Source organism: Xyrauchen texanus, chromosome 1 (genome assembly GCF_025860055.1).
Source record: "Xyrauchen texanus isolate HMW12.3.18 chromosome 1, RBS_HiC_50CHRs, whole genome shotgun sequence".
Classification (NCBI taxonomy): Eukaryota; Metazoa; Chordata; class Actinopteri; order Cypriniformes; family Catostomidae; genus Xyrauchen; species Xyrauchen texanus.
This window is the reverse complement of record NC_068276.1, coordinates 11600097-11613634: the sequence shown is the minus strand read 5'-3', so window position 1 is coordinate 11613634 and position 13538 is coordinate 11600097.

Below are 13538 nucleotides of genomic sequence, written 5' to 3'. Positions count from 1 at the left end.
TTTTACTACAAAGCTGTGATGGGCGTTCCGTTTCCGACAATCTCTGCACAGAGTATACCAATCACAACTGACTGGGTCATCTGACCAATCACCGCAGATTAGCGTCACGCAAAGGAGGGGTTTGGAAAAATGAGTCGTTGAACGAATCATTTGGGAGTCGGTGAGCAAATCAGGTAAACATAAATGCATATTATAAGACAACTAAAGTGTTTTTTGTCATTGCATGCATGTAAAACTGTTGTTGGGGACTCCCAAAACAATATTAGGAACATTTTAAATGCCATAATAGGTGCCCTTTAACACAAGCGCCAAGTCCCAAACTGGCATGTTGGTGGTCTCAACTGCCTTGTGCCATGTAAGAATGTCACAATCGAAGGGTGTCTGCCTATTGACAGACTACCCAGTGGGATATGTCTGTTTGCTGTGGCAGCAACATACACTTTGAGCGAAGGTGGGGTGAGACCTGCATCAAAACATTCTTATAGAAAGTGAAAGTATAGGTTGTACGGTGCATTATACTGGGTCCTCATGTCGAGAGGAACACCAATCCACGAACACTCGCCATTTCAACGTGTATAAGTGTCTTGTTGAAAGGGCTCTGACTTGTTATATCGTGTCGAGCACCACTTGCAAGAGCCAGTGCTCATCAGTCGGGCACCATTCAGTGGCCACGCATGGAGTTTCCACAATTCTGGATGTGGATGCCAAATCATGCCTGCATGATGGGGGCTTTCAAGAGCTCTATTAATTCTGGCAACCATGGGCGGTTGGGCCATTCCAGTGCAACCAACAGTACTGTTTCCTCATCCTCCCGAATTTTGCACAATACTTGGTGAATTAAGTGGACAGGAAGGGATGTATACTTGTGTCCCACTGGCCAATTGTGGGCTAGAGCATCCAGGTCCAGCGGGGCATGAGTCAGGGCATACCACAGGCAACAGTGTGTTGTCTCTGGTGATGCAAATAGATATATTTCGGTTTCCAGCAATCAATCCCATATCATCAGAACTGTCTGAGGACAATTTCTCCATTCTCCTTTTATAACGCCCTGTCACCAGAGCAAATCTGCACCGCAGTTCAAGAGACCTGGAACCTGTGTTGCACGTATCTATAGGAGATGTTTTTCACACCAGAGGAGTAGCTGATGCACCAGGTTCATCCATGATCATGATTGAACTCCCCCTTGGCTATTTATGTAAGCCATGACCGCCATGTTGTCGGTTCTGATCAGAATATGAAACCCCTGGATGGCTGGTCAGGAAGTCATTAATGCTAGAAATACAGCAAGTAGTTCCAGACAATTTCAGGTTGCTTGAGCACCTGTCCAGGTGGCCAAAGCCTGGGTGTCCATCGCACATGGCTCCTCAGACTGCGTTTGGCGCATCCATTGTGACCACTTTGCATCTGGACACTTGACCGAGTGCCATGCCTGTTTGATAGAATGTGGACATTTTCCAAATGGTTAACGTGACTAGACGTAAGCAGCCATGTCACTGGCCCAGGGGCGTTGGAAACTCACCGGGGGCGGATGGCGTCACCGAACAGGCCTTGCCCTGTCCTGAATGGCTTTGTATCTGTCACGCATTTCTCTGACAAATTAAGGCTGAGATGGTGCACAGCGGATAAAAGGCTACCCATGGCTTGGGCAGTTATCTTGGTAGCCTCTCAGCAGATCAGCCTGGTAGACTTGCTGTGAATTATGTCCTACAGGGCCTGGACAGGTGAATGTGCCTGGATTTCCATGCCGGGGTTGAGAAGGGGTAAAGGTGGGCCGCTACTGCCTCTTCAACCAGGGGAATCAACGTATATACCCGTTCCTCAGCACGGTCCAGCATCGTGAAGGCTGCGGCTCCCAAGTTGAGCATTAGCATCAAGAATGGCAATGGCAAATGGCAAATCATTGGATAGAAACGATCATCTAGCCGAGAAGCTAGGAGAGGGCCAATCCAATTTGAGGTTCTCGTCTGCCTGAGCGAGCAGCTGAAATAATTCGGTTTCAGAATCTCTAGCGCAGTATTCCTCTCCTCGAAAAGAAGTCCCAGCAAGCTCATCCAATGACTGTTTCCAGGGCTCACCTTCCGACACCATATCTTCCTTATCCTTGGAGTAAGTGCCGAATGTGAGGAAATGCCCCAATAACAGGATACATGTCATCTAGGGCATATTTTACAGGCGAAAACACTTGTGGATGAGGCGAGAAGACACACAAGGCTTGCACTGGCAAAATATCCTCTTCAAACACATCCTGCTCATCCCGCCCACGAACATCTACTTCGTGTGATCCCTCGGGGGCCACAGAAGGAGCATGACGGGGGGGGAAGGGACTGGACTAATCCCTCAGAAAGAGGGAGAGCAGAGAGCACAGCATTTTGACTCTTTAAGTGCTCACAGTGAACGCAGTCTGACCCACCAAGTGCCATCTCTGCTTGAGCCTGATCCACGCACAGGAAAATGTGCTGGTGCCCAACGGATAAGGGGATATACCATGACTTTTAAAAAATTGATGAATTTCCATGACTTTCCCCAGCCAGGAACCAAGCTATAACTTGGTTAACAATGGGAACACTGCAAATAGCAAAAGATAGGTTGTTCCGGGGGGATTGTCCCTGTAATAATTGCACTGTAAGTCGCTTTGGATAAAAGCGTCTGCCAAATGCATAAATGTAAATGTAAAAGAATGTGACAGCTGCAATAGTATAAATGTTAAAAGTTCTATATTCTGAGTCTGTTGGAAGAGGAGATCAGTCAGACTAGGGGACAATACATTTTGTAAGAACTGTCGAAGTTAACACGTTAATGCAATATTCATTTAATGCGACAATTTTTTTTTTGTTGTTAACGCGTAACATGACCTTTTGAATAAACTGTAGTTCATGAGAAGCAAGTCAATTCACGCAAACTCTGCTAATGTCTCATGCATTGACCATCGGAAAAACAGATAGATGGAGACATTATGTTGATACCTGCACCAAGCATTTGATCAATGTAGCACAGCAGTAGAACATGCCCGAAAAGCACAGATAGAGCTCGGAACTTCGTAACATGACTGCAGCGGCAAGAGAGCTGCCATTTGAACATCTGCCTTGCACTGCGAGGTGCGGTACGAAAGTTGCAGGTGCAGTGCGAGCACCCCCCCCCCCCTTGGGCAATCGTCTGTGTTCCGTGACTGCTACCGGGTCCTTGAATATTATATAACATGCCAGTAAAGTCAGCCGGTGGAGTTTCTGGTGCCCCCTAGGGTGTTGGTGCCTTATACAGACTGCGTAATATGCGAATAGGGAGCTCAGCGGTGGTATTGATTACCAGCTAACGGAAACCATGCTGCTGTCTCCAAGGTTCTGTCTAAGTTTCTATGTTTGATATTGCACTAGCCAATGCATAAGTAGTAGACATTGCTGGAACCCTGCAGGTAATCTACACTGTCATTTAATCCCACCATTTACAATTGTGACCGGGGTCTAAAATGAGTTGTTGATGTATTTTACACAGAGCTGTCAATTGTACATGACAGTGCATACTTTTTTGCATGAGTGGTGGAAATAGTCAGATGACCAAAGCTATTTTATTCCACTGTGCTCCAAGAAAGATTAAGTCTGTCAAAATGCCATAAAAAGAAGCAAATATATCCTGTCATAATACAATTACAACTACATAACTTGAATTGAGTTGTGTTCATTTTCTGTATTACAACACTGTTGGTGGGGTAGGTTTTGTGTGGATGACTGAAAAATCCATCTGGATAAAGCATATTTTGTCCACTAATGTTTATAAAGAATTTGCAATTATTTCCTACACAAAAAAAATATGCGATTAATCATGATTCAATATTTGAATCGTTTTGCCCTATTAAACATCTGGGGGTTAATATCCGCCGGCGCGTCCTGCTGGATATTTTTGTCATTACAGCAGAATCAACTTAAAATACTCCACTATTTTTGGGTATACAGATAAGTGTAAAATATCATTAGAGACTACAAAGGGTCTACTTTTATTTGTGTACACTCACAATAACAACAAAATCTTAATGCTTTTGTAAAATAAAGAAAATAAAAAGGGTGAGCTTTCAGCAGTCTCTGTGTTCACGAGCATATTTCAGAAACACGTCACAAAAATTAACTGAAATTCCGCGAATACTTATCACACAAACATGAAACATATGTCTAAAGAAAGCTTAAAATGTCTACTTTTTAATAAAACAAATAAAATTGAAAACGAATATTCTCCTGCAATGCAATCTGTTTGAAACAAAGCGATGTACAGTTTTTACTGGTCTATCTAATTATCTGTAATGTGATCCCACCCACCAGCAGAGCACGCCATTCATACGCTAATGTGCTGAGACGATCAATGCAAATGGTACACGCCCCCGACAGTGAGGTTTGATTTAAACACATTTCATTCGTTTTTCTGCGAATTTGCAACAATACACAGGCGAGAAAGCTCCAGGATAGTATGGAAGAGTTAACATTTTCCTCAGAAGAATAGCGGGACTCCGATGAATGTTTGTATTTTGAAGAGAGACTTGATCCAGCCGAGGATACAATTTCGGATGAGTAAGTCATTTAGTTTTCATTAGCTGACATGCTATTTTACATAAACATGTACATATTTTACTAGTGGGACTGTTTCCAGACTTGCCAGCCAGGATTCAGAGTATTGACATTTGAAATATGTCCTAACAAGCAAGTTTTAGTTACATTTAAATGCTGTTTTGGCTAAAGTAGGTATTTAAATTGTATGCTGTATAATATAAATATGATATGTAATATGATATAAAAATAATTTGAATGTTTAGAATATATTTTGTCTAGTGTTTATGCCGCCACATTATCATCAATGCTTGTGCTTGCAAATATGTGTTAGGGTTAAATTAGTAAAATGCACTTAAAATATGCCCATATTAGAAAATCAGCATAGTATAATGATTTCTGAAGGATCATGTGACACTAAAGACTGCAGTAATGATGCTGTGATCAGCTTTGATCACAAATTGCATTTTACAATATATTCATATAGAAAACTGTTCTTTTAAACAGTAAAAAGTGTTCAGAATATCAATGTTGTTTCTGTATTTTGGATCAAATAAATCCAGTCTTGGTGAGCAGAAGAGACTTCTTTTAACAGTATAAACAGTGTAAAATTAAGTAAAGTCTTTATGTAAAGAAAATATATAGTCAGATTACTTCTTTTAACTTAAAACTTGATTTGGATCATTAAGTCTCCTCACGTTCATTCTCTATCCCTCATTGATAGGCCCAGGGGAGGGTCTTTGTCTCTCATGTGTGAATTACAATGAATATACATGATCATTCACGCCTTCTCGCATATTACCTTTCAACACTAAAATTGTCTTACAAACGTTAAATTACTATATTGTTTTGAATGAATGAGTGATCAGGATGGTTTTCACATCATTTCGTAGCAAAAACTGTAGGCTACAAGATCCAGTTCTCAAAAGTCTTGTGGACAAATTTTTAGTATGTGTTATATGACCTTATTTCAGTGACTTAAACTTTTTGTTTTTTCAAAAACCACGCATAAACATAATTTTCTTAAAAAATACAAACCGATACATACATGTTGCTCACATATTATTGTAGCCCAGTTTTTGGTGAATACAGGGTAATCAGACTTTAGCCATTCATATGTTTTTAAGCAACTGAAAAAAGCACAAATGTCAAGGCATGTCAAAACTTCTCCATGGCCCAAAATACCCTCAGACCCCAGAGGGTTAAGAACACCACCCACTCACTCAGCCTGAACTCCATCAAAAGACTTTGGTAGCACTCATTTCTACATGTGGGTGCCTAGAGACAACAACCTGTAACAGTTTGACACCACAGTCAAGAGAAAATGAACTCAGATCAGAGAAACAGTGCTACACATTCAGATGTCACATTTAGAGTTACGTTTTTAAAAACAGGACTGAAGCCTTCAAATGGAAGTTCAGGTCACTTTCTGTGATGACTTTTGGCCTCACTCCCAAGTACAAGCAAAATCTCAATGTAAGGAATCCTGAACTAGACATGAGGGACACTACTTATTTTCTCTTCACACTAATAAACTTTAATATGCAATTTGCAGATATGGATACCTTTACGGATAAAGCTGATTTTGTTTTTTGTTGTGATTTCTCGCAATAAAATAGGCGATTATATCAATTTCATGTTATAATTGAAACTTGTCATTTTTAACATGTAATTGTTCTTGACTGCAAACTATCAGACATTTCTGTTTATTATAATTTCAACGACTTTCTTTTAACAACTTTTAATACTAAACAAATTAAACAAATTTTGCACACCCTTTAAGACAAATAAAGGTGGTGCAACCAACATGTAGAAAGTTATTTTGTTGTCACCTGATAAGAACACAGGAAATCATGATTTTGCGTCAAGGTCAAAAAGTCTCTTAAAATACCAGATAGTTTAGCTTTTTTGTGAAATGAAAAGGTTATCTATGGTTCTAAATGTCAAATGCTACAACACCTGAACAACGGATGTGTACACTCACATCTTTTCAAGGTGCAACATTTTTTTTTATCACTTTTAGAACACTTCATGGATGCAGTCATTAAATACAAATATTTGTTGAAAATAGTATTCAAGTGAAACAAACTTCAGGCCAGGAGGGGAAGGAGAACACAGGAAACTGGTTTCTTCATCTCACAGGTACAGCTTTTAATTAATAATCTCCAACACAATAGTTCTTCAGCTCAACAACAGATATCTTTCAGCCTCTCTCATATCATGCCAACACTAGACTGGCACGTGTTTCTCTTCTCTCTAACTGGAGGTTCTGTGGCCATCTTTATGCCGCTCTCCCCATGCTCACTGAAATTAGAGACAGGTGTTGGACATAATTTAGCTCAGGTGCAAGTGCCCTTACTGATTTCTCTGCCAAACGGGTGCTTGACCACGCCCCCGCTGCCACATCAAGTTTTCAAAACCATATGAAACCAACATGAAAACAAATATTACAAGAACATGGCTCATGCATTTTAAACTAAATTTGTGAAAGATTTATCCCTTTAATATCTTGGAAACTTTTATTTGTCATTAGCCCAAATGTCACATTTAGCTTTTTAGCGTTATTTAGAATGAAAAAACTCCTTGTTTGAAAGTGCGCTGTCTGTGGAAGGGCGCTGTCTGCGACTGCTTGTTCTTTTCAGCACTTTCAAGCTTGTATTTGTCAATGTCTTTCAGCATGTTAAAATGAGGAGAAATATTTGTTAATTGCTAATAGAATTCGTCTCGTGTTACTTAACTGTAACCCCTGTTCGATGATAAAATCGGAACGAGATGCTGTGCTGACTTAGCACTTTGGGAACGAGAATAACCACGCCGCCGCACTATGGATGTCCGGACCCCTTATGGTTGTGTAGTGTGCTCACAAGAGCGCGAGACGTCTCAGACATGAGCTTGTGATGTTGACTCAAGGACGTAAGAGCCCAGAGTGGCATGAACATCCAAACTATAAAATCTTATGAATGTGTGCAGAGAGGACCAGCCTTCTGCATCACAAATATGCTACAGAGGGACACAATAGCCACGGCTTTAGAGGAGGCAACCCCTCTGGTAGAGTGAGCCCTTATACCTACTGGCGAAGCTTGACCGCGCACCTTGTAGGCCAGGGCAATAGTGTCCCTCACTCAATGCGACATAGTCTGCTTGGTGGCGGCCGCCCCCCTGTTGCGGCCCCCATGGCAAACTAATAGTTGCCCTGACTTACGCCACTGGCTAGTGCGGTGGAAATAAGTCTGAAGGGCACAGACTGGACAAAGTCTGTGAAGTCTTTCCTGCTCCGGTGTTGTAAACGGCGAGGAGCAGAAGGATTCGAGAGTGACCGGATGTACAGTCGAGAAAGGAACCTTAGGCAGGTAGTCAGAATGAGGGTGCAAAATTGCTTTAGCCATTCCTTGGGCAAAATCTAAGCAGGCTGGCAAGACAGACAGAGCCTGTAGATCCCCAATTATTTTTAGAGAAGTAATTGCCATAAGAAAAAACATCTTGAGAGTCAGAAGTTTAGCAGACGCTGACTCTAGAGGTTCTAAGGGGGTCTCAACCAGACTCTAAAGGACTATTGCTAAGTCCCATGAAGGGATCCTGGTCCTAGCAGGAGGTCTCAGTTGCATGGCTCCATGAATGAAGCGAGCGAGCAGAGGATGTCTCCCCAACGGCACCACGTCAACCAAGGCGTGGCAAGCCAATAGAGCGGCAAACGTATACCCTGAGAGTGGCGGGGCTTTTGCCTGCTGATAATGTTTCCTGCAGAAAGTCCAGAACTGAAGCAATTTGGCAGTTAACTGGATCTGCAATATGTGCACTGTACCATCTTTCAAAGACAACCCTTTTATTGGCATAACTTCTAGTAGAGTGAGCCCTAGCACTTTGAATGGTCTCAATAACTTCAGGTGAAAGCCCAGTGTCCCTCAGTTGGTACCCTTCAGGGGCCAAACATGAAGGTTCCACAGCTCGGGCCGGAGATGAAATATTGTCCCCTGCGCTTGAGACAGAAGGTCCCTCCTGTCCAGAATCACCCAAGGTGAGCCATCGAGGAGAGACATTATCTCTGAGAACCATACCTTGTTCGGCCAGCACGGCACTATCAGTAAGAGGCAGGACCCTTGCTGGCGAACTCTGGCCAAGACCCCCGGGAGCAGAGAAACTGGGGAAAAGCATACAGGTGCATTCTGGGCCATGTATATGCCATCGTGTCCAGACCCAGGGGGGCTGGGTGACTCAGAGAGAAGTAGAGGGGACATTGCACTTTCTGTTGGGAGGCGAAGAGGTCCACTTCTGCTCTTGTAAAATCTCAACCAAATTTGTTCCACTACCTTGGGGTGGAGTTTCCACTCCCCCATCAGTATTTTCTGTCTGGACAGTAAATTTGCTCCAATTCAGGCATCCAGCGATATAAGCTGCTCTGATTAACAGGAGCTTGCCCTGGGCCCAAAGGAGCATCTGCCACGGCAGTCGGTTCAGCTCGCGTGAACGTAGACCTCCTTGATGGTTTATGTAAGAGACTACCGCTGTGTTGTCCACCCTCACCAAGACATGGCAGCCTCTGGAGGAAGTATTTTAGGGCCAGAAATACAGTCATCAACTCGAGACAGTTAATGTGACAATTGAGCTGACCCTCCCATTCCCCTTGAGCTGGACGACCACTTAAGACCGCTACCCAGCCCGTCTGTTGTTAGCAACCTGCGACAGCAAGACACACCAAGAGTGGGACCCAAAGTGAGGAACCGGGGTCTGAACCACATAGAAAGGGTACGTAGCACGCAGCACGTAACCCTTATCAGCCTAGGGGATTGGCCCTTGGATGAAGTCTCCTGGCTTTGAGCCACAACTGAAACCGTCTCATGTGCAGAAGGCCCAAAAGGAATCACCAAGGATGCAGATGCCATGAGACCTAGTATTCGTTGGTACTGACGAACAGTGCAACCTTGGGATATTTTGACATTGCTCAGGGTGTTCTGAAAGGACATGATTCGAGCGGGAGACAATTGTGCCCGCATCGTGATTGAATTCCATACAACGCCCAGATAGGTAATTCCCTGAGTGGGAGAGAGAACGCTCTTTTTGACATTGAGTCTCAGACCCAGAGAAACCAGATGAGCTAAGATGATATCCCTGTGCTGTAATGTCAGTTCTTGTGACTATGCTAGTATCAGCCAGTCATCTATGTAATTTAGAATGTGGATGCCCCGGAGTTACAAAGGAGCCAGTGCTTTTTGCATTCCGTGAATGTGCGAGGTGAAGGCTAGACCGAATGGAAGAACCCGATATTGGAAAGGTTTGACCCCGAAAGCGATTCTCAGGAACTTCCTTTGTTGTGGCAGACATTCTATATGAAAGTACGTGTCCATGAGATCGATTGTGACCAACCAATCACGATGTTGTATTTGAGACACAACCGTCTTGACGGTTAGCATCTTGAACGTGATCGCCCTCGGAGCAATTCAAGCCTTGAATGTCTAAAATCGGACACAACCTCCCGTCCTTCTTGGGAACCAGGAAGTGTCTGCTGTAGTAACCTGACTCTCTCTGGAAGGGGAACATGTTCTATGGCCCCTTTGACCAAGAGGTTTTGCAGTTCTTTCCACAGTAGACATGCTTGCGCCGGTTTTACGGTAGTGGGGAACACACTGTTGAACCACGGAGGACGGCAAACAAATTCAATTCTGTAGCCTTTTTGTACTGTTCTTAGGACCCACAGAGAAACACCTGGCAGAAGTTTCCACGCTGCCAGGTTCTCTGAGATGGGTATCGATTCTGACACTTCCTGTTGAGGGTATGTCGAGTGTCCCGTGTCCTGACTATGGCAGGAATCAACAGAACACCCAACATTTATCTGGAAACCGCTAACTCCCGAAGCACCAGAGGCGATGGGAATGGAGCGGTTTTGTGGGGAGAGTGGGTATCTTTAACAATGATGCCGAAACAGGCGAGAGATAACCCGCAAGTGTCTCTTCTACCAGCGGCATTACCGAATACTCTGCACCATCGATAGTCAAAAATGTTGACGTCGAGGGCACGAAGACACGGGAAGTATAAGGATTCCTCCATGAACGAGAAAGCTTGTCATGGAGGTCATCAAACAAAGGAAGGGACTTCTTTTTTTGGCTACCAGACAGAAATCTGTCTTCTAGTTTGGAGCGTTTGGGGTCTATTATTCACGTGGCCAGTCTAACTGTAGTCTGGTCACTGCCCGAGTAACCAGCTTGAGTAATTCCAGCCACTTTATTATTGTGCGTGGAATGTTCATAGGTGGGTGCAGACTCAAGCAATTCAGTGTCCCCCTCGTGAACTGAAGAGGCGCTGAAGCACGCTTCAGGCTAACGAGAAGGATCAGCTGGATCTGGGGAGAGAGCGAGCGATAGGGACGGACCCGTCTCTCGCTCCTCAGCCAGATCAATGCGATAGCCCCACGATGAAAGAGTGGGTGCTGGCTCTTGGAAGTAAGCGAGACGAGTGCGAAGCATTTTGACTGAGAACAGATCGCGATGCTCGCACCCGCCCCAACGCAGAAGGGCAGCATGCTCTTCCCCCAAACATACAAAAAAAAACTGATGTGTGTCCCTCTCAGCCATAGAGTGTAAACAAGGGAACACACACCGCTTGCTCTGTCTTTGAGTCATTTTCTTTTTTTTTTTTGAGAAAAGAGTGAGGTGCACTGCCTAGCAAAATCTAACTCCTAACAGAGGAAAGTAGAAACTTTCTGACAGGCTCATGAAGCACACATACACAGAGTGATCTGAAGGCAAAAGATCTGACGATGCACCTGTGACACATCTATTTATAGCCCTGCTACAGGTGCATCCAATGATGTCACCAGCAGAGGCTATAAATTCTGGTCAATTTCATTGACGTGTTGCACACATTTTCACAGCTGGTCACACCTAAAGTTGTTCCCAAAGCACTAAGTCAGCACAGTATGAAAGTGTAGCTTTTTGACAGGGAACATTTTTTCCACTTCAAAGCTTATGTTCAGGATTCTTTTTCACAGTAAATACTTAATAAAAGTACTAGTTTAAAAAACAAAGTGAGGATCAACTAGATTATCAAAATCATCCTTCAAGATCAATCCTCCCATCCCTAGCCAGAGTTGATTCGAACCTTAATTCTGACTTCATGTGCTTCATCGGAAGTATCTTACTTCCCACTTCTGAAGTGGTAATTACGAGTAAATTGAGTTAAAGTGCTATGTTGTCGGAAAGAACAGGAAACATGGATGACACCAGGTTCATTCATGCATATTTATTAAGAAATAATACATATTATTTTATATTACATGTATTTACAATAATTACAACAGCACAAGAAGGCAGCTTAAGCTTTCATTGTATAAACAAAATGCGATGAAAGTGAATATTTACTGACACTGACACACTGCCTAACATCTCCTTTATTGTTCCAAGAAAGAAAGTAATCCCTTTAACCCTGACACTTGTGTGTGTGAACACTTGAGAATTGGCTGATGGCGCAGAAGCGATGCCCACTATGGAGCTACATCATGGGTTCCATAAAAGCGCTCGCTTTCATGTCATCATGTCAGAATTTCTGCAAAATGCACGAGCCTATGCAACTGCTAGAGTGTATGGCAAGCTACACAGCATCTTGTTCCCCTCAGGGAACCAAGGTTACATCCATAACTGAGACGTTCCCTTTCACGGGACTCGAGCTGCGTATGAATACTATGGGAACGAAATACACTTATGCCATAAGAACAGTAGCTGCCAAATGTCTTAGCCTGTATGGTAAACATATAGCAGCACACAAGTGAGCTAAAGTGTCTGAATAAAAGGAATTGTGAATTCACTCATGTTCCAACAGAGAGAACTTGGGAGTCAAACCCTCATCCAGATTATAAAATCAAACAAATGTATGCGAGAAGTCCACCCTGCCACCATATACTGTACATATCTTCCAAGGATGCACCTCTAGCCAAAGCCCATGAGGATGCCATGCTCCTCATAGAATGGGCTCAAATACCTGAAGGCGAAGGTAAACTGGGTGCTTTGTAAGCACTCGAAATTGTATCAATATGCAAATGAGACAGTCTTTGCTTGGACACTGAAACACCTCTGTTGCAGCGACCAAAGCACACAAACAACTACTCTGATTTACGATACTGACTAGTACGGTCAACATAAACTCACAGCGATTGAACTGGGCAAAGAATATGCAACCTTTCATGCTCCTCCTATTCAAATGGGGGAGGAAAGCCTGAAAAATAATAGTTTGTGAGTGAAATAACATAGAAATAACCTTGGGCAAATAGCCCAAACAAGGTCTTAACACAACCTTTGAAAACCCTGGCACAAAATACATACAAAAAGGATTGACTGACAGGAATTAGGAATAAAGCCTCAACAGAACCAGATATTATGTCACAGCTCAAGAGTAATGACTTCATGAATTTCTTTACAGATAAAATTGAAATAATCAGAAATAAAATTGGAATTATGCAATCATCTGTCATAGCACCTCAGAAAACAGTGTCTAATAATTTTCCAATCTTTCTCTGTCATAGGTCATGAAGAGCTAACAAAACTTATCGAAACATCAAAAGCCACAACATGTTTGTTAGATCCAATACCATCTAAGCTCTTAAAAGAGGTATCTCCTGTAATTTCAGAACCTCTTCTTAATATTATTAACTCCTCACTATGCTTAGGACATGTCCCAAGAAACTTTAAAATGGCAATTATCAAACCACTTATTAAGAAGCCACAACTTGATCCTGGAGAACTTGCTAATTATAGACCGATTTCAAATCTCTTGTTTATGTAAAAAATACTAGAAAAGGTTGTATCCTCCCAAATATGTTCATTACTACAGAGAAATAGTATATACGAAGAATTTCAATCAGGATTTAGGCCTCATCACAGTACAGAGACTGCACTTATCAGAGTTACAAATGACTTGCTCTTTAGATCTTAGTGCTGCATTCGACAAGATAGATCATGACATTCTCTTCAATAGGCTGGAGAATTATGTTGGAATTTGTGGACTTGGTTTAGGTCGTATTTA